Source organism: Sminthopsis crassicaudata, chromosome 6 (assembly GCF_048593235.1).
Source record: "Sminthopsis crassicaudata isolate SCR6 chromosome 6, ASM4859323v1, whole genome shotgun sequence".
Classification (NCBI taxonomy): Eukaryota; Metazoa; Chordata; class Mammalia; order Dasyuromorphia; family Dasyuridae; genus Sminthopsis; species Sminthopsis crassicaudata.
Window position 1 is genome coordinate 41,369,928 of NC_133622.1, and position 20,366 is coordinate 41,390,293.

At 39.3% G+C, this 20,366-nt stretch overlaps 1 protein-coding gene across 2 annotated transcripts in view; it reads left to right on the forward strand.

Moving 5' to 3' along the window:
* The first annotated feature begins 744 nt into the window (after positions 1–744).
* The window catches only part of CRACD (capping protein inhibiting regulator of actin dynamics), a 265,993-nt gene continuing 246,371 nt past the window's right edge, over positions 745–20,366 (forward strand). The window contains exon 1 of one of the 2 annotated variants that reach the window (XM_074276139.1): positions 745–881. The gene's annotated coding sequence lies outside the window, so the exon portion shown is untranslated. Of the gene's footprint in view, positions 882–1,141; positions 1,273–20,366 lie in introns of those variants that run through there. The other variant, XM_074276140.1, reaches the window with a different exon arrangement.

The window sequence follows — 20,366 nt, forward strand, 5'->3', positions numbered from 1 at the left end:
GAAGGCCGGGCGGGGCCTTGCCAGTACCATAGAAAGTCAACATTTCATTTCATTTCAGAGCAACTTAAGGCTCTAATTAATTGTTCACTTGGGTTTTCATGTAGCATTATGACCTTATCACTGAGAAGGTAGATGTTCTCAAGATTGCTTGACTTTCGGATTTATTTCCCAAGATTAGGGCCTAGTGGGCGTCCTGCCCAGTGAAAAAGTAAGCGAATGGCCGATGTCAGAATTCTTTTTGTCAACTTTATAACACTATCCTCCCAAAGGGCATCTCTGCCCACAGGAGAGGGGGGAGGTCTCTGAGCCCAACTGCTCGGGCACCCAGGCTTTAAGATCCGAGATTCTGGGGCGCAGCCCTTGCCCTTTCCGGGGGGTGAACGCCCGTTTCTCCAGGAGCTAGACTGTGAAGGAAGGGAGCCAGATCTGGTAGTCGGGGGCCTCACCTATTGGAGGGGGAGGGGATGGGGAGTGGAGTGGGAGGGACGAGGAAAGCCAGAACAATGGGCAAGCAGCACTGGCCGCCTGGACAGCTGCTCCCGCTCGCCGTCTGACAGGGCCTCCTGGCTGGGCCGGGGCCCCTAGGCGGTGTAGGAGGAGGAGGGCTGCCCGATCCCGGGCCGGAGGGGCAGGGCAGGCAGGGTATCCCCGTTGTGTGGCTGGCGGGGGGAGCATGTGATCTCCCAGAGCCCGAGCTTGCAGTGCCGTGGTGTGGCCGGAGCGGGAAGCGCCATGGAGGCTGGGGCGGCTCGCTGAGAGGCGGGCTGCGCTGCGGCTGGGCTCGGCGCCGCTCTCGGGGCGTCTGGCCACGGGGAGGAGGACACCCGCTCGCCTTTCCGCAGCGTGGAGGAGCCGGCGGAGCGGAGCCTAGCGGGCCGCAGGTAAGAGATCCTCGCGGGCCGCGAGGGCCGGCCGGAACAATAGCGGAGCCGGGCTGGGCTCCTCCCGGCCCCGAGCTCCCCGGCCGGCAGCCCCTGCCGCGCGCCCCTGCCCGGTGACCTTGTCCGTGGGCATCCCGGTGCCCTGGCTCCGAGCCCGCTCGCCTCCTGGGGCCGCCGGGGCGGTGGGAGGCGCCGGGCGCCGCGCGAGGGTGTGTGTGGGGGGAATAGTGGGCGGAGAAGGGGGGGACCTTGCGGCGATATCGATCCGTTGCCAGTGTTTGGGGCGCCCGGGCGCCGCGTCGGTGGGCATCGGTGCGCGAGCGCGGGGAAGTCGCCGGGGGGACTGGGCGCGCGGGAGCCAGCGGGGTTCGAGCAGAGGAGCCCAACTAGAGTAAGTGGGGGTCCTTGCCCGCGGGGTGAGGGGCTGCGTGTTCTGTGTGTGCGCGCGCGGGTCTCCCTGTCGGAGCAGACACAGGAAAGCCGCGGAGGCTTCGTTTCCCCGAGATGCTACTTGGGCTGCAGCCCGAACACTCGCTGGGAGAGTTGCTTTCCTTAACGAACCGTCTCTCTTGCCTGGGCATGGCATTATTTGCCCGGCGTTTTCTCCCGGGGGCGTCTGTTTCCTATGGAGGTGGGGGGTGGGGGTGGGCAATCTCCCTGTCGGGGCTCTCCATCTGACCCGGGCTCCACGCGAACCGACACCCACCGGAGCTGCGGCGCTTTGTTTAACCTCCGCCTGCCGAGCCATTTGTCACCGGGAGCCCCCCAGCCGCCCGGGGATGACCTGGGAAATCTGCGGCTGGGATCCCCGGCACTCGCCGCCCCCTCCCTCTTTGCCAAGCCTCGGAGCTCGGGGCTCAGCTTCGCCTCGTCTGGGGGCCTTCCCCCCAGGAGTACGAGCTCTTTCTTCTGGGGCTTCTAAGCGGCGAGGTCTCCGCCAGCCTCCCTCAATGGACGTGCACAGCTGTGGACGGAGCCCAAGGCAGCCAGCCGCGGATACTAGAGTTTCCACTCTTGCTTGTTAGTAAACAGAACGGCGTCCGGGTTCAAAGAAAACGGCTTCATTCGGGTTTTAGAAGTTCCCAGGCTCCGATCGTGATGCTTATGTTTTGACTTCTGCATTTTAAAAGGGAAACCGTTTCCATCCCCCAGGAAGCCTGGATCCAGTATCCTACCGAACACCTAGAAACCACCACCTTGTGTTCTAAAATTTTAATATGGTTAACAATAATGGCCCTGAAACCGATCTACTGGGAGGTGGGGGGGGGGAGGGGAACGTCGCCGGAGTAAGGCCGTTTACAATAAAAGGCGTGTAGTAAATATTCGGGAGAGAATTTTCAATTCATTAACTTGTCAGTTAAATCCATGTTAGTCTGTGTTAAAACAACAACCAGCACGTAGGAATGGTTCAACGAGAAAGAAAATGACTGGCAGTTGCTCTCTACAGTCTGTTTATATGAGAGTCAGGAATCTGAATTTGGTATTTCATTTAGCTAATAAAATCATTCAGAAACAAAACATTTTAAGGACACCTTTACCCTCACTTTCTAAAGAAGACAATCCCAGTATAGGGTCATCATTACCCCTGCTGTTATTGTTGTTGTTTTAGGGAGGAAACTGGGGTTAAGTGACTTGTCCAGGATCTGTGAAATTGCTACTAAAAAGGAAATAAACAACTATTCATTAGTGAAGCATTTTAAAAATCAGAAAACATTGCTTTTAAATTTTAAAATATCTAATAGAGGTGAATGCATTATAGAGTGATTGTTTCAGTGAAAGCATGAGTGAGGGTATTAGCTACCTTGCCTTTATTTCCATCTAATTTAAAAAAAAAAATTCACAATCTCTTATTTATAACGCTCTATAATGGAGGAACTTTTAAGGAGATGATGGGAAGTTATTTTAGGTCCAGAGAATGCTTATACTTGATCATTCTTGGTGCTTTGAGATCATATCTAAGGTGCTCTTAAAACTTATAATAGACATAGTTTTAAAAGTGAATTAGCTGCAGAAGGATGTTTATAAGCAGAATGTGAACATGTGGAAATGTCTTTGCAACTTTATTTTTGCATATTCCTTCATTCCTTTATATCTTCTTTAATAGTTTTTTTTCTTAAAACCAGCAGCAGCAGAAGTCATTGGTATTCATTTAAAAGGCTATGTCAAAGGTTGGCATTTGCAGTTAATGTAGCATTTTTCAGAATCTGATGATTACAAGAGAGCTTCAAGTCATAATTGTACATAAAGATCCAGGGGTTAAAGTTTGCTTTATTTAAATAAAAACATTTCATTGTCATTCATTTAACATTAAACTCTTCCTTCAGATATTCAATAATAGTTCCCATTTGAATTATCAGTTTGAATTTGAATATTTCAATGATTGAATACTAAATTTAAAAGATACTTCCTAGTTCTAATTTCCTTGTTCTATTAAAACTATCATAACAGGGGAAAATAGCCAAAATTATTCACATAGTATCTAATTATTTAACTTGTCAAAAGTTGTTTGTTTGTTTTTTTTTTTTTTTTGTATTTGTTTTTTTTTTACTAATAAGTAATGGAATCTTGTAAAGGGCTAGAACTTGGATAATGAAGCACTGAGACTAATTGCTAATTGGACAGTTCCCTATTAACTTGTTTGAAGGTTGACCCTCCCCAGCTGTTCTGTGCTGACTTGATTGGTGGGACAAAGAGGGGGGAGTGACTGTGTGTGGGAGGAGTAGGAGAATCTTGGGTAGTGGAACTCACACTCTCTCGCACTCGTGACCTGGCGTTGGAGGGGACGGTAAAAGATAAAGAATAAAGACGTTTAGTGTCCTGACTCTGGCTGATTTCTGGAAAGATAGAGTTACAGCAGAATCTAATGTCTTTTTGTTGAGATAACATAAATGATTATTTTAAATTCTTCTATAGATAACTAGATCTTAGGATTTAAAGCTAAAAAGACCATAAAACAATTTGTTTAGCACTGACAAATAACAATGATAACAATAGCTATCCCCCATATTATACAAATCATCTTATTTTATCTTTGCAACAATTCAGGGAGGTGGGTGCTTTTATTATCCCCATTTTACAGATGAGAAAACTGGGTCAGAGATTAAGTGATTTGCTTTCACATAGCTTGCCATTTCCTTCCATAATTTATTTTACATATGGAAACTGAGGCAAACAGGGTTAAGGGACTTATTCAGAGTTAACAGCTAGTGTCTGAGGCTAGATTTGAACCCAGGATTTTTGATTCCACCACTAACTTACATAGAGACATACATATACACATTCTTGTGATAATGACAGAAATTATCTTTGGACTTTATACACCATCATGAAGGCCATAAGTTAACCCTCTTAAAGAGAAAAACCTGCCCAATAAGTAAATATTGGCCTTTGACAAAGCACAAAATAAAGCTTAGAAAATACATAATTACTTCATAATGTTTTATTGATGTCTCAAAAGCAAAAGGCAGTATAAAATATTTAATTTGTAGCTCATTTCTCAAAGACATACAACTGTACGAGACATGAGTTTTGTATCTTTTATACATTTGTGATTGTAACTTCTGCCCATTATCATCTTTTCATTGCTCTTTGAATTGTCTTCAATTTTAGTATTTTCATGATCATTGTGTCTGTGATTCATAGCCTCATGGGATCACCTGTGGGAATTACAAAAATTTGGCTAAGAACAATTAATAATAGCTAGCATGTATGTAGGGATTACTATGTGTCAGACACCATACTATGTACTTTATAAATATTATCTCAATCCTGGAAGGTAGGTGCTATTATTATTCTCATTTTATAGATGAGGAAACTGAGACCAATAGAGATTAAGTTACTCAAGGTCACATGGATAACAAGTGTCTGAAGCTGGATTTTAACTCTGTTCCTCCTGATTTCATGTTTAGTGCTCTATTGTGCCGTCTAATTGCCACCTTAATAAAATTGGGTGGTTTCTTGGTTCTCTGATCTTTGTTATGGCAGCCATTTTATATATCAATCAGCCTTCCTTGGGAAATTAAAAAAAAATCCCTATTTTAACATCCAGTCATTTCCTATTTGAAGAATTTATATATATATATATATATATTTTTTTTTTACACAGGTCAAGTGAGAGCTTCTATATATAGTTCATTCACAGTGTGCCTTTTCCTGCCTTTTGCCTTTCTTCTCATTTAGTATTACTTTGCCATTGCTCCAGTCAAATGATCATTGACTGTAATCAAGCAGAAGGTTATACATGACTGTTACATCTGTAACCATTTGCTGCTAATCTCTCAAAATACCAATAGGTTTTTTTGTTTGTTTTTTTAATTGTAATAGTTGTTGCTTGCCATTGGCCTGGACACATTCATGCCTTCTCTAGAATCTTACTTTTGGGGTCTCCATGTGGCATAGAGGGGATCCTATGGCTTCTCGAATAGACCCCAGATTTTTCTCTTGTCACATTCTAGCAAACTGGAAGACTTCAGTTTGGGGTCATGGGATGATTTGTTGTCCACTCCCCAACAACCCAAGTTCGGTGACATTCTCTCCCACTTGGCTTTGGACTGATGAACTTTTTGACTGAAACAATTTTTTCTTTGTCTACCTCTCTCACTATCTTGCTACCTTACCCCTGTACATATTGTATTCTTTTTCTTTCTCTCCCTCTAGTAAAATACCACTTTTTTAAGGGCAGGATTTTTTGTTTTTGTTTTTGTAGTACGGTACCTTATGCAAAGGAAACGCTTGAAAAAAGTTAATTGAATTTGAATTTTTAATTTACCCAGGTAAGAGGCCTTAAAAACTTTATTTAGCACAAGTAAAATGAATACATTAAATTAGAGGAAGTAAGATAATATACCTTGCAATAAAATATAACAGTTCCTAGTTTCAATAGTAAATAATGTTGGCATAGTACTTAGATTTATAAGGTACTTTCCTTATAAAAGGTGGGTGCTCCAAGTATTATCACCCACATCTTACAAATGAGAAAACTGAGGCACAGAGCTATTAAACTCAATCACATAGCTAGTAGGTATGGAACTATAATTAAAATCTTAGAGACCTGGGTAATGTTTAATAGAGCAGTAGAACTGGAAACCCATATATTTGGGAGGAGTACAATGGTGGGATTTGTTTTTTTCATGCTTTCTTTTCAGTAAAGAATCTAAGGATTGGGGCAGCTAGGTGGCGCAGTGGATAGAGCCTGCCCTGAAGTCAGGAGGACCTAAGTTCAAATCTGGTCTCAGACACTTAAAGCTTCCTAGCTGTGTGACCCTGGGCAAGTCACTTAACCCCAATTGCCTCAGGAAAAAAAAGGGGGTTGTCATTGATTATATCTAAGGACAACCAAGCTGTGGGAGGAAATGCTAATGGTGAAGAATGAACAAAAAGTGATATTCTTGAATATAGCCTTTACTTTTATATTGTCAACACAAAGTCAATGTCTTTAACTGGAAAAGACAAAAATAAGAGTTTAGCTTTAGCCCAGAGTGGTTTAGGCAGGTATTCTTGTTGGAGATGCTTTTTTTCTTCCTAGGCAGCTCAGATATCATTGTGAGGAATTGTGTCTTTGTAAACAAAGGAATTTAGGGTCTTATACCTGCTATTTGCTTGTTGCTGTTGGAGCAGATGTACCCTTTCCTTTAAGCCTATGCATTGTGACTACCAATCAGGCATCATGACCCAATGATGAGTGGCAAACAATCACCATTATCAGTGAGTGCCGGGCACTCAAATTAACCCTTTATTCCATGAAATCTCCGAATCAGTAATTTAGAGATGGAAAGTAATTTTGTCATAACTGAATCCAGGGTTCTATGACCTCTGACAGAAGACCTGCGAGGAGAGATCTTAGGGGTAGAGCTCTGAAGATTTTGTTAGCGGTAGATGCCTTTTTTTGCCTTTGGTGCATTCTATAACCGACTCCTTCTCTAGCTCACAGCACACCCTGGTCTACATGACCTTCTTCCAGGTGCCCATGCCACACAAACATATAGACCCACAGGAAAAGTCCTCCAGGTAAATAAACTTCATTAGAGTAACACAAGGAACTCTCACCCTAACCTCTCTTTCTGGTCAATACATCCATTTGTGACTGTTATAGTCACAGTATAAATGTCAATTTAGGGATCTGTGCTCCAAAGCCCTCACCTAACTCTGCTTTTACCAACTGTCAAGAGTTGAAGAGAAGCTGATGTCCATTTTAGGGCTTCTGATTACAATTGCTGCTTTCCTGTCCCTGTAACTCAATTGCTCGGCCTTCTTAATTGTGGTAACAGACATAAACCAGTTTTTTCAGGGTCACGAAGAAGCAAATACTAAAGCCTAACTAAAGACAATGGCTCCCAGTCCATTGTCTTGTGGGCTTCATTTTGGGGCAAAATGTAATCAGCTTAAGGAGGAAATGTGAAAGGTTCCCAAATGAAGAAATACTTTTAATTTCTGAGCTCTTTTTCTTCCTGTCTCTGTGGATCATATACATCCAACCATGCTGATGCTGGGAAAGGATACCATCTCAGTAAACAGACTCCTGTCAATCACAGTACTTTACAAGAGATTGTAAATTTGGAGATGGTCAGAATTTTACTTACAGGTCAGCTGGTCAGCTGTAGATAATTACAAAGGAAGAAAAAATACTTTTATTTCAGAGCTCTTTTTCTTCCTTTCTCTGAGGATCTGTGGATCATATACATCCAACCAAGCTGATGCTGGGAAAGGATACCATCTCAGTGAACAGACTCCTGTCAATCACAGTAGTTTACAAGAGATTGTAAATTTGGAGATGGTCAGAACTTTACTTACAGGTCAGATGGTCAGCTGTAGATAATTACAATGGAAGAAAATGAGAAGTTCAGATTTGCCCAATATCACATTGGAGGCAGCAAAGCTAGTCCTCCCTTTCTTATTAACTCTCTCCTTACCAAGTTGGTGCTTGAAAGTACATTGATAGCACCTGATGCCTTGGTTTGAGAGTCAACTCAATTCTTTTCAATTCAAGAAATGCTGATTGAAGATTTCTTATATAGAAGATCTTTGGGAAATGCACAGTTGGATAAAACAAGATCTCTGATCTGAAGGAAGTTTTATCCAATGGGGAAAAAACAAACAAACCACTTATGATGTGTCGATGAATATCACAAAGGCCTTTATTCATCTGTGATGGAATGAGGAAGAAGAGAATTAACTGAAATTCCTGAAGGAATTTGCTCTTTCATTACTTATATTACTTATTTTGACACTTGGAGAGAGCGTCCTTTTGCTAAATGTAGAATGAAATCTTCCATCCCTTATTTTATTTTAATACTTTTATTTGTTAAAGATCAAAAAGCACTAGAAGATAAGAAATATTAAATGTGATCAATCCAGGCTCTTGTCCTCCCTTTGACAGTGACATCTGGCTAGATAAAGCATTTACTAAGTGCTTATTATGTGCCAGACACTATTTTCATAAATTCCAGGAATCTGAATGCAAGCATGCAAGGTAGTCCCTGCTTTTTTCTTTTTCTTTTATTACCAAAACTTTTATTTTATTTTATATTATGCTGCAGACAGCATATCAGATCTCTAAAGGGCTACTCCCCGAAGATAGAAACATTATGAATTTGTGTAAATTGCCCTTAGTCCAGTTTATCTTTTCACATGCTCACTCACAGATGTTTCTTTGAGTGTGTGTGAATATATATTTCAGTTTAATCTTCAGCATTCATGTTTCAGAGTATGACCTCAGCCATGCTCACTTTCTTCAGTAAAATTAATTTTCCAAGCAGGTAGTTTTCTTATATGCAGTTCCTATTAATGCCTTTAGTGTAGAGATTGATGGGTAAAGATTTGAAGCATTGGAGATCCCTCTCTCTTTTGCCCAAATATAGAACACTCTCATTTTGGTGATTCAGTATTCCAAATGTGTCACCTGCACTCATAACAGTGACTTTATTATTTTTTTTTTGTTTGTTTAACTTTACTGAGCACTCTACAGGATTATATCATTTGCTCTAGCCTAGTAGGTATTGTTTGTAGGGAACAGTGCATGGACTTGATCTGTACTTCTATGATTCACCTCACTGTTTAAATCAATACTCTTACAAAGTAGCTGTGTGTGTACTTAATGACTTCAGACACTTAACACCTTTCAGCTCTTCCCTCATTTGGCCTTTGATAGAGGGTAGGGATACTTCAGGGAACTCTGAGCCAGATGCTCCCCTCCCCCCTTCGTTCTAGACAATCTTAGATCCTGTTTCTGATGCTTCTGGTCTTTAGTGAAGGTTTTGTTGTCATTTCACTGTATATGTATACTGTTTGCTATGGAGTAGAAAGAGAATGGGAATTGTGGTCTGAATCCTTTGATAAGATGTGTTTATACATCTAAGTCAAGACTGAACAGGGTGTATGTGGTTCACTTTTTATGCCTCTGAACTTCCAGCTTTTTTATTTTGAGTTTGGGGATGGAGGAGTTTGTATCTCCTCAGTGACCTTGAGAAATCCCTGGGCCTTTTCTGAGTTCCAATTGTGTGGCTCTGGGGTGGGTGGTGTCCATCCCCCTACTGGTCTCCCCTTTACACACTGGTTCTACCACATTGTATTTACAGAAGGAAAATGACTATGACAATCTCATTTTCCAGTTGCACCTTGTCTTTCCTCCTGTTCTTCTTCAGTCTGATTTGTCACAGCAGCATTTATTTCTAAAGGCACGTTTTCTGCCTAGAATTTTGCCTTTGCCTCCCAGGTGCTGGTTTTCCCACATAGATTTTTCTGCTTGCTTCAGCAGCTTTGTTCCCTGACTCCCTCACTGTACAATTTGGGCATTTTGCCCCAGGCACGGTCCCGGTGTCCCCATGGCTCCCTGGTGTTAAGGAGAAGCTACCCATTGGCTTCCTGAGTAACCAGATCAGCTCTGATTAGAGCTGCTCTCTGTGATGATACCAGGTTTTGTTGTACACTTCCAGGGGCAACCCGATTGTCATGATAAATCCCATTTGCAGCTGCCACATCCAGATTTCCAAAGAAGTCATTTTAACAGAAATTACCCTCATTTGGTAACAGAAGCTGGTGTAATTTTCAAATTAAAAGAAAAACTACCTCAATCTATGACTATTATAAGTCTCAAGCTAGAAGGACAGAGACCATCTAGTTGAACCCCTTCATTTCACAGATGAGGAGGCTAGACCCAGGGAAGCTAAGGGGTTCACTCACATCCCACAGAAAGTAAGCTTCGTATTTGGACTCAGAAACAGCACTCTGTTTCTCTGTTTCATAGCTTCATTTTTACAAATAGATCCTTAAGCAAATGGGGGAGGGGAAACCCCTGTAGTATACAAATCTGTATACTTAGCCTATTTCTGTATCTTATTATTTATCAAAGGTCTTTTTGTGACAATCATGGCACACAAAGTATAAATGATAGGCTTACAACACAGATTTATAGGAAGTCTTTTTTTTAATAAAGCTTTTTATTTTCAAAATACATGCATAGTTTTCAACATTCACCCTTGCAAAAACTTGTATTCTGATTTTTTTCCTCCCTCCCTTCAACCTCTCCCCAGATGGCAAGTAAAAACAGATACAATTCTTCTATACGTCTTTCCACAATTATCAAGCTGAACAAGAAAAATCAAAGAGAGAGAGAGAGAGAGAGAGAGAGAGAGAGAGAGAGAGAGAGAGAGAGAGAGAGAGGGAGGGAGGGAGGGAGGGAGGGAGGGAGGGAGGGAGGGAGGAAGAAAATAAAATGCAAGCAAACAAGAAGAACAAAAAAGTGAAAATACTATGGTGTGATCCATACTCAGTCCGCACAGCCCTCTTTCTCTATCACAAGACCATTGAAACTGACCTGAATCACATCTCTAAGAAATCTTACAAGATATTGAATTCATAAATCTGGAGCCGGAAGAGACCTTTGACATCATCTTGTTCAAGTTTTGTCTCTCTCCTCTCTTCTTCCTCCTCCACTCATGTTTTCAATCCCAATGCTGACCATCAAGGAACTTGTACCTTTTTTTTTGTTCCTGGTTCAGCCCTTCTTAGGTAGTCTAAGTCTTTAACCTTACAGAAGCTCAGAATTCCTAAATTCAAGAGATCCAACTGTTCCAACTTCCTCAGAAGGAGGTATTAGCTGCTTCATTAAATTAATAGATTATAGACTTTGACACTGAAAGTCAAGTAGAAATGGGGGGAGGGGCACTAATCTATGCTTAAGGATTCCCTTGGGCAACATTTAGTTTTAAAATGTAAAGTTGTCTTTTCATTTGTTTTGTTAATATTTCCCAATTACATTTTAATCTGGTTCCTTACAGATCTTCATAGGGACCTTTGACCCCTTTGTTTAGGCTATAATGAGAGAAAGAATAGGGAAATAGGCTCAATTGTGGTTTGAGGGAAAGTGTTATGAGTTTGTTTACTGTATTTTCATTAGTTTTGGGAGATTCTGGTGCGGAGCTCCTTCAATCAGTGCAGACAGCATGTGCTTTGGCACTTAAAAGACTTATTTGCAAATTGCCTGCAATTGTAAAGGGTTAAGTGGTGTTCACACTGGTAGCATGACTAAGAGGCAGTCTTCTCAGCTCCAAGGCTAAAGCTCCATCCACTGGGCACATTGCCTCTCTTGGTTGAAGTGAGTTATTATTAATTTTTTAAAAATCTGTAGCTCAACTTGAGAACTTCAGAATCAGCTGTGGGGGTTACTCAATGTATTCTGATGACACCTTTCACATCATGGTAGAGGTAAAATGGTGCAAAAGTCTCTAGAGAGCTCTGTGTCTGAGCAGAATTTAGAGGGAGAGTCCGCTTTGGTGAAGAGATTGAGAGGAGTGGTGCAGTTATAACTTGGCTTTTTTCTTCCCAGAGCTCTCTCTGCCTTCAAAAAATACTTTTACTTAAGGTCTGATGATATTTTAGTTTATTTTTAATACGCGTTGTTTTATGAATTATGTTGGGAGAGAAAAATCAGATCAAAGGGGGAAAAACCATGGGAGAGAGTAAAAAAAAAAAAAAAAGTGAACTTAGCATGTGTTGATTTATATTCATTTTCCTTAGTTCTTTTTCTGGATGCAGATGGCATTTTCTACAGCTGATCATCATGCATTCTTGCTGTTATTGTGTACAATGTATTCTTGGTTCTGTTTGTTTTACTCAGTATCAATTCATGTAAATCTTTCCAGGCCTTTCTAAAATCTTGTTGATGATTTTTTTTTTTTACATGAAATTGGACAAGAGAGCTAGATTTGACATCCGAGGAAGTAGGTTCAAATCCTGGGTCTGTCTTTGATATCAAAGCCACTGTTCCTAGTTTAGATTATTTTGAAGGTATCTTCTAGATTTAAATCTATGGTCCTATGATCAAAAATTTTATATGTTCCTAATGTGCACAAAGTCCAGGGAATCAGTCTTAGACACTTGTGTTCCTTTAGGTACCATTGCATTTTAAGAGTTAAATGAAGATTTCTAGTTGAAAGGAAACTCAGATGTCATCTAGTCCAATCTACACATTTTACATATGAGGAAACTAAGCCAAGAGGTCAAGAGAATTAAATTACTTGCCTAAGACTGCATGGGTAACAAGCATCAGAAATGAGATTTGACTTCAGATTCTCTGGATCCACAACTGTTTGTTGTTCTTCCACTGTACTGTGTTACCCCAATGTCCAGCTAACTTGTGCTCACTTTTTGGCATTTTGCTGTGATAATAGTCAAATAATGAAGCATATTATGCTTTTTTCTACTTAGCACATTTCTAGGTACTTTTCCTTTTTTCCCCTCCATACCTGTGAGTTAGTTATTGTGGGAAATGCCTATCCTGAAATCACTGTCTATCTAATCATATTGGCTGATAATTTGTAACTTAGAACCTTAAGAACATTGGTTGGGAGAATCAAGCTGTTCATACAATTAATATGTCTGAATCAGGACTTGGACAGAGGTCTCTCTCTACACATGTTGCTTCTCTAGTTTCCCAGCATACTCATAGTACCATCAATTTGGAGACTGAAGGGATCTTATTTTAAAGACAAAGAAGCTGAGATAGAGAGGGGCTGTGTTTTGCCCAGATTCACTTCGATAGTAGGTGACAGATCTGGGATTTGAACTTGGTAAGTATTCTTTCCACTATAACATCTTGCCTTCCCTATTTCATTCAAGTTTGAATAAGTAGATAGGAAGCCATTGTTTAAAAAACAAAACAAAACAAAAAGGAGGCCAAGATGGCTTCAGAGGACCCTATTTCAAGGTTTCTCTATCCCTAAATACTGTTTTAGTATAAAAGTAAACCATTCTGGCACTATCCTCAGATTGCAAAGACTAACCAACAGTATTTGGAGTTGTTTTTTCTTCTTCCATGGTTTACAGCTGTATTAGCATCTGTTTCTGAGCTATGAATAGTTTAATATCAACTTCACCGATTATTCTTGTGCCAAAAAAAATAAATAAACAAAGGCATTTTCCTACTCAATAAAGGAATCTGTTTCTTTTGAGTGATCTAGATATTTCTGAGCTGTCTAAAAGACAGCAGACAGCCAACCAGAACACCAGCATCTAGAGTGAAAGTGGAACAAACAATTCATCTCCATTGTTTTGAGGTAGGTACACTGTTGTGTACCCACACAACTTTAGATGATTTTTCTTTTGGGCCTCTTTTTGGATCCCCAGGGCTTAGCATAGTGTCTGGTTTAAACTAGATGGTACTGAATGTTTATTGAAATGACTATGGTCGGTCTTCAGAAATCCAGTACTGCCCATACTTCTGTAACTTTTCAGATTGTAGAAAGTTAGAGCCCACTCAGTAATCTATTTCACTCATCTCTTGTTGATTCCTATCATATATCCACCCCCTTCTATCCTTGAGTATCCAAGTCCACACTTATCCCCTCATGCTCAGCCAATAATCTGGGAAAACAGAAATGATCTGTTTTGAACTTCCTCAGCTTTCCTTTTCCATCTTAAAACATTTCTGTAGCCACAGGCTTCTTACCAACCCAGAATTTTTTTTTATTTTTTTTTCTTCCCTCTTTGCCCTTCTTTCCAAGACAATCATCTCATGTAGTCTTTATCTGATTCTGTAAAATTAAGTCTGTCTCTATCTCTGTCTCCTCTGAGTGTGTGTGTGTGTGTGTATGTATGTATGTATCTCTCTCACACTCACACAAACACACACACATTTACTCCATACTCCTTATCTCATCACTTACCCCTCTCTATCTTATATCTTAAACCTTTTCTTCTTTACTAGTGCCCTATTTTCTTCTCTGCTTATAAACACGCTCATGTCTGTCCTTGCCTTAAAAATTTTTGAATTGATTCTGCAACTTTCTTGACCTTCTGTTTCTTCTTTTCATCATTAATAGATTTAAAAACAAAACAATGAACCAGTGAAGATCCTAGAACATGCGATGAATCATATCTCCCTCTTCTTGGCAGACAGATAAGGGACTATGTGATGAGATATGCAATGTGATCTACTTTGTCAGATGTGGTCATTGGGTCAGATATTTTTGTAAATTGTTTTTCCTTGTCACAAGAAGGAAGTCAGTCATGTGGAAGGAGATAAGTCCCAGTATGGCAAATCATTTTTTTTTTTCACTGTCATTTACCCTTAAATTTCTGGCAATGGGGAATGCAAATTCACCACTTTGCTGAAACAATTTTCCCAAACTGTATTAGGGATCTTCTAATCAATAAATCCAAAGACCTTTCCTCAATATTACTTTATGACCTTCCTGAAGTATCTGATACTTTTGAATATCCTCTTTTCTTCCATAAAAACTTATTTTTAAAAATTAAACCTATTTTTTTTCACTTCTCAGCTCTCTCTAAAAAAATCTGTTGTAATAAAAATGCATGATCAAAAAAAATAATAATAATAAATTCCAGCATTGGCTGTGGGAGAAAAAAAGCATGTCTCCTCCTGGCCTGAATCCATTATCTTTCCTTATGAAGTGATGAGTAGCATACTTCACCATGAGTTCTCTGAAATTGTGGGTAGTCATTCCATTGCTCTGTGTTTTTAATAACACAAGTATTAAAAAGTCAAAGTTGTTTGTCTCCACTGTATTGTTCTTATTGTATAGATTGTTCTCCTGGTTCTGCTCACTTCACTCTGCATCTGTTCACATAGGTCTTAACAGGGTTCTCTGGGGCCATCCTTTCATCATTTCTTATAGGACAATAGTAATTCGTTTCATTCATATACCTTTCTCCAATTGCAGGGCACCCTTAATTTCTACTTCCAAACCACCAAAAAAGTTGCTGATATAAATATTTTTGTATGAATGGAATCCTTTTTCTTTGATCTTTGAAAGATATAAGCCTAGTAATGGTATTCCTGGGTCAAAAATATGAATAGTTTATTAACTTTGATAGTTGCAAACTATTTTGCAGAAGGATTGGATGGATGCGTAACTGTCCTAACAGTGTATTAATATGGTTACCTTATAATCTCTCCAACATTTGTTCATTTGCTTGTTTGACAGCTTTACCAATCTGATGGATGCCAGTTGGAACTTCAAAGTTGCTTTAATTTGCATTTTTCTGCTTATTAGTAATTTGGAGAATTTGTTCTTCATATGTTTGAGAGTTGGATATCTTTTTTGGAAAATTGAATATTCATATGGTATATAGTCATGTGGAGTCAGTCAGAAGACCACAGTCTGTAACCCCTCTCCCCGCTTTATAGAACTATGTGCAGTTAGAACTAGTTTCTGTACATTGAGTATTTAAATTGGGAATCAGTAAAAGGTGAGTTTCCTAGGAAGTTTAAGAAATGAAGAAGTGATAATAGCTGCTTTTTTTTTTTTTCTGATCTGCCATTTCCCATCTCCTGGAGGAGAGGGAGCAAGAAATATTTTGGTAGCCTTCCACATCCATAATAGAAGTCTTCTTGGCTAGTTGGTGGTATCTTTTGGTAAAGACTACTATTAGGAACACCCCAAGTAAATGTTTTCCTGAACCCTTCCCACTTGGCAAAGTAGCTGAGTTGCCAATCCTCGTTCACTGCCTTTCTTGGCCATGTCAGTTCCTTTGCCACTTCAAGTCATGTCAGACACAGGCTTGTCTATGCCAACCTAAAGTTACCTACGTCTGGATGGACAAGTAATAGTTTGAGAAGTGAGAGGAAAACAGAGTATTGTACCATGCTTAGTGGATATTTAGTAAATGCCTGGAGAATGAATACACTACATGTGTCTCTTATTGAGAAAAGATGGAGAAGAATTGCTGACAGATGGTGGCAGAAAAACACACTAAAGGATGCATTTTCTGGGGAAAAAATAGATAGCTAAAAAACTGAATGGTATAAAATAGAGTTTCAGCAAAAAAGATAACAGAGCCAGAGAAAGAAATTTGCCTAAGGAAAATCAGTTAGCTATTGATGGTCCCAGTGGAAAGTCGTAAATAAGAACAAAAATTGCCTGGACCATAGCATCTGTGGGGGTGAATTTTATAAGTGGTTGGGAAAAAATTTTATACACACTATTTGGGAACCCTGGTTGAAGTGGGGAAAACAGTGTGAGTATATTAGGCATCTTAGGTTTGGTTTATTCTTGAATTAATCCCCTTTGGACGAATAAGGTAGGGAGATGTTCAGTAGTAAAATTTTCCTACTACACAGTTTTGCTTAGATTAACCCAATTTACTTAGAATTGACCCAATGATACAGATCTGCGCATACAACATCCAAGAGAGAGCAAGCATACATAGGGGAAAGAATGAAAAGATCAGAATTCGAGTCATGGCTTTTCCACAAAGTTGTGGGATTATGGGTAAGTAATTTAAACTTTATGAGCCTCAATTTCTTTATCTGTAAAAGTCAAATAGTTCTATCTTATGGGGTTTTTGAAAGGCATATTTATTTAGTATGAAAGGAATCATTAAAGTTCTGTATAACCACAAACTGTTATTTTATATAAATATGTATATGTATATACATATATATATATATATAATGCATGCATACATATATTAAATTGGGGAAATCTGTTTAATTTACCCTTTTCTAGGTAAAGGTGAAATGGATACTTTCGTATCCATACAAATAAAAATAGTTCTAATTTCTCAGTTTATAAATTTTCAACTGTAGAAGGGTAAAGTAATGATTCTCTAACTTTTTTGTAAAAGCAAGCAAATCAACAAACACTTATTAAGTATGTACTCTGTGTTTAATATAAATATGAGCATAAGACAGACCCTGCCCTCAAAGGAGATTATATTCTAATGGAAGAAGACAATACATGAAAGAGCTGAAAAAGAAAATAAGACTATGCTTTCTTGTAAGTCCATTCTCAAAACAAAAGTTCTCATCAGTAAAAGAAGGGATTGTTGAGATGAAATGGGAAGGGAGCTTAGGCATGGTGACAGAGTCTGAAGAATGAATAATGAATGTGTACCCTCCTTCAAAATGGAGGTTCCAAGGAGAATTTAACAGTAGGAGAATATAGGGTTGGGTTTAGAGTCAGGGAGGGTGCTTTGTTTCAATTTTGTTTCTTCCCAGCATCCAGCAGAGTGCTAGACAAAAAGCAGTCACTTAAGTATGAAATTGCAAGGCACGGTAGTATAGCTTAATCCAGTAGAGAGCATAATATATGAAATATATGGAAGAACTAAAGGTCAAGATTATCACAAGAATCAATAAAAATGTAAAAAGGGTGTCCTAGTAATACCGGATCTAATTTCAAAGTAGTAATCCAAGCAATCTGGTACTGGGTAAGAAAAAGAGCGATGAATCATTGGAAGAGATTAGAGATTAGATATACAATAAATATCTATAGCAGCAAATAATCATGGTGGTCTAATGTTTAACAAACCCAAAGATCCAAGATTTGGGGACAAGAATTCATTATTTGACAAAAGCTGCTGGAAAACTGGAAAGCAATTTGGCAGAAACTAAGTGTAGACCACCATCTCACAGCTTATACTGAGATAAAGTCAAAATGTGTACATGATTTAGATGCGAAGGGTAAACAAATTAGGGGAGCACAGAATATTTTACCTGTCAGATTAATGAATAATTAGGAACTTATGATCAAACAAGAGATAGCATTATGGTGTGTAAAACAGATAATCTTAATTACATTAAGTTAAAAAGTTTTGGCACAAATTAAATCAATGCAGCCAAGATTATTATAAGGAAAGCAGAAAACTATGGGGGAAAATTTACAGCAAGTTTCTCTGAGGCTTTGTTTTTCAAATATAAAGAACTGAATCAAATTTGTAAGAATATATCATTCCTTAATTGATTAAGAAGTCAAAAAATATGATTAGGCAGTTTTCTGAAGAAATTGATGTATGAAAAAATGCTAAATTGCTACTGATTAGAGAGGAGGGGCAAATTAAAACAACTCTGAGATACCACCTTACACATATCAGATTAACAATATGACAGAAGAGGAAAATGACACATGTTAGAAAAATTAGGGGAAGTTAGAACAATTAGGGGGAAATGGTTCACTGATGTGCTGTGGAGAAGTTGTGAGCTGATCTAACCATTCTGTAGAGGAATTTAGAACTATGCCCCAAGGGCTATAAATTGCACATACTCCTGACCCAGTAATATCATTACTAAGTTTATCCCAAAGAGATCAGAGAAAAGGAAAAAGGACTAGTCTATATAAAAATATTTATAGTAGCCCTTTTTGTTATAGCAAATAATTGAAAATTGAAGGGATGGCCATCAATTGAGGAACGGCTGAACAAGTTATGGTATATGGTTGTGGTGTAATACTATTGTACTGTAGGAAATGACAAGCAGAATGCTTTTCAGAAAAACCTGGAAAGACTTACATGAGTTGATGCAAGGTGAAGTGAGCAGAATAAGGACAACATTGTACATGGTACCAGCAATATTCTTGGGATGATCGATTGTGAATGATAGTCATCTTGAGCAATATAATGATCCAAGACAATTCTGAAGGACTTATTAAAAATAATACTATCACTTCCAGAGAAAGAATATGAATGTAGACTGAAGCATACTTCTTTTTCTTTTTTTTTTTTTAAACTTTATTTCTCTTGGGTTTTTTTTTTTTTTTGAGGGGGGAATGATCTCTCTTTTGCAACATGGTTAATATGAAAATACCTTTGTATGACTTCACATGTATAATCTGTTCAAATAGCTACTTGACAAAGAGGGGAGAATAAAGGAATTTTGAGCCCCAAAATTTAAAATGCCCAAACTTAAAAATTGTTTTTATATCTAATTAAAATATTAAATATGAGATTTTTCACACAAAATATTTTATATTTTTATATACAGTATATTATAATGGCACAGTGGATAGAATGCACAACTTGGAATGAAGGAGACCTGAGTTCAAATCTGCTCTCCGACACCTTGTCTTATGCAAGTCACTTAATCCTTTGCCTCAGTTTTCTCATCTGTAAAATGAGTTGAGTAGGAGACAACAAACTATTCTATTCCCTTTGACATAAAAACTAAAACAAAAACAAAACCCAAACCCATATAGGGTCATGAAGAGTTAAACATTACTGCAATAACACAATAACAACAAAATATAGACTATGAGATGGTTTTAGAGGCATGAGAGATTTGTGTTGAAATCTGAGTCCTAATGTTTCCTAGTTGTGTGACCTTAGTTAGCCCTTTGTCATGTGCTTGTACCCCAGAATGTAAACATGTGCGCTCTCTCTCTCTCTCTCTCTCTCTCTCTCTCTCTCTCTCTCTCTCTCTCTCTCTCTCGCTCTCTCTCTCTCTCTCTCTCATCTCTCTCTCTCTGTCATCTCTCTCTCTCTGTCATCTCTCTCTCTCTGTCATCTCTCTCTCTCTGTCATCTCTCTGTGTGTGTGTGTTTGTCTGTCTCTCTGCCTCTCTCTCTTTTTTTCTCTTTCCCCCCTTCCTCTGGGGAGCTGCTACAACAACACACGCATTGATGAGAGTTGATTTCTGGGTTGTTTGTGTTCAGAAATAACAAGAGTCGACTGGTCCTTGTCAGGACTGGCTATAACAATTGTCTGTGTTTGTTAGAAGGAAAATAACTTCATTTAACCACAGATGTCTAGTTTGATTAGGACCAGGCATGATGCACATATGTGAAAATATGGATAATTCAGACAGATGTCCCAGGACCTTCCTCTGCATAAGAGGGAGGGGAGGGGGCTGAAGAATGTGCAGAGAAGTGAGTATGGAGAATTTTTCCAAAATACCTACAGTCCCAAGGAGCAAATCCCCAACTCCAAGGTGAGGGAGAAAAGGGACCTAATCATTCCAGACAGAATAAAGAAGCAGAGAAATCAAATGAACCGGGACCATAAATCTAAAGTTGGAAGGGATCTTACAGATCGAGTAGGATCCTAACAATTGCAGAAAATGGAGTCTTCAAGAGGCTGCAATTTGTCCTTGGTCATACAACTAGAGAAGTGTCAGAGGTGAGATCTGGTCCCAAGACTTTCTGGTTCCATGGCCAGAACTCTTGCCACTAAATCATGTAATAATTGAATGAATTCCATCTTCATTTTCATCTGTTGGGTTTTTTTCCTCTCTAAAAATCATAGCCTTAAGTTCCT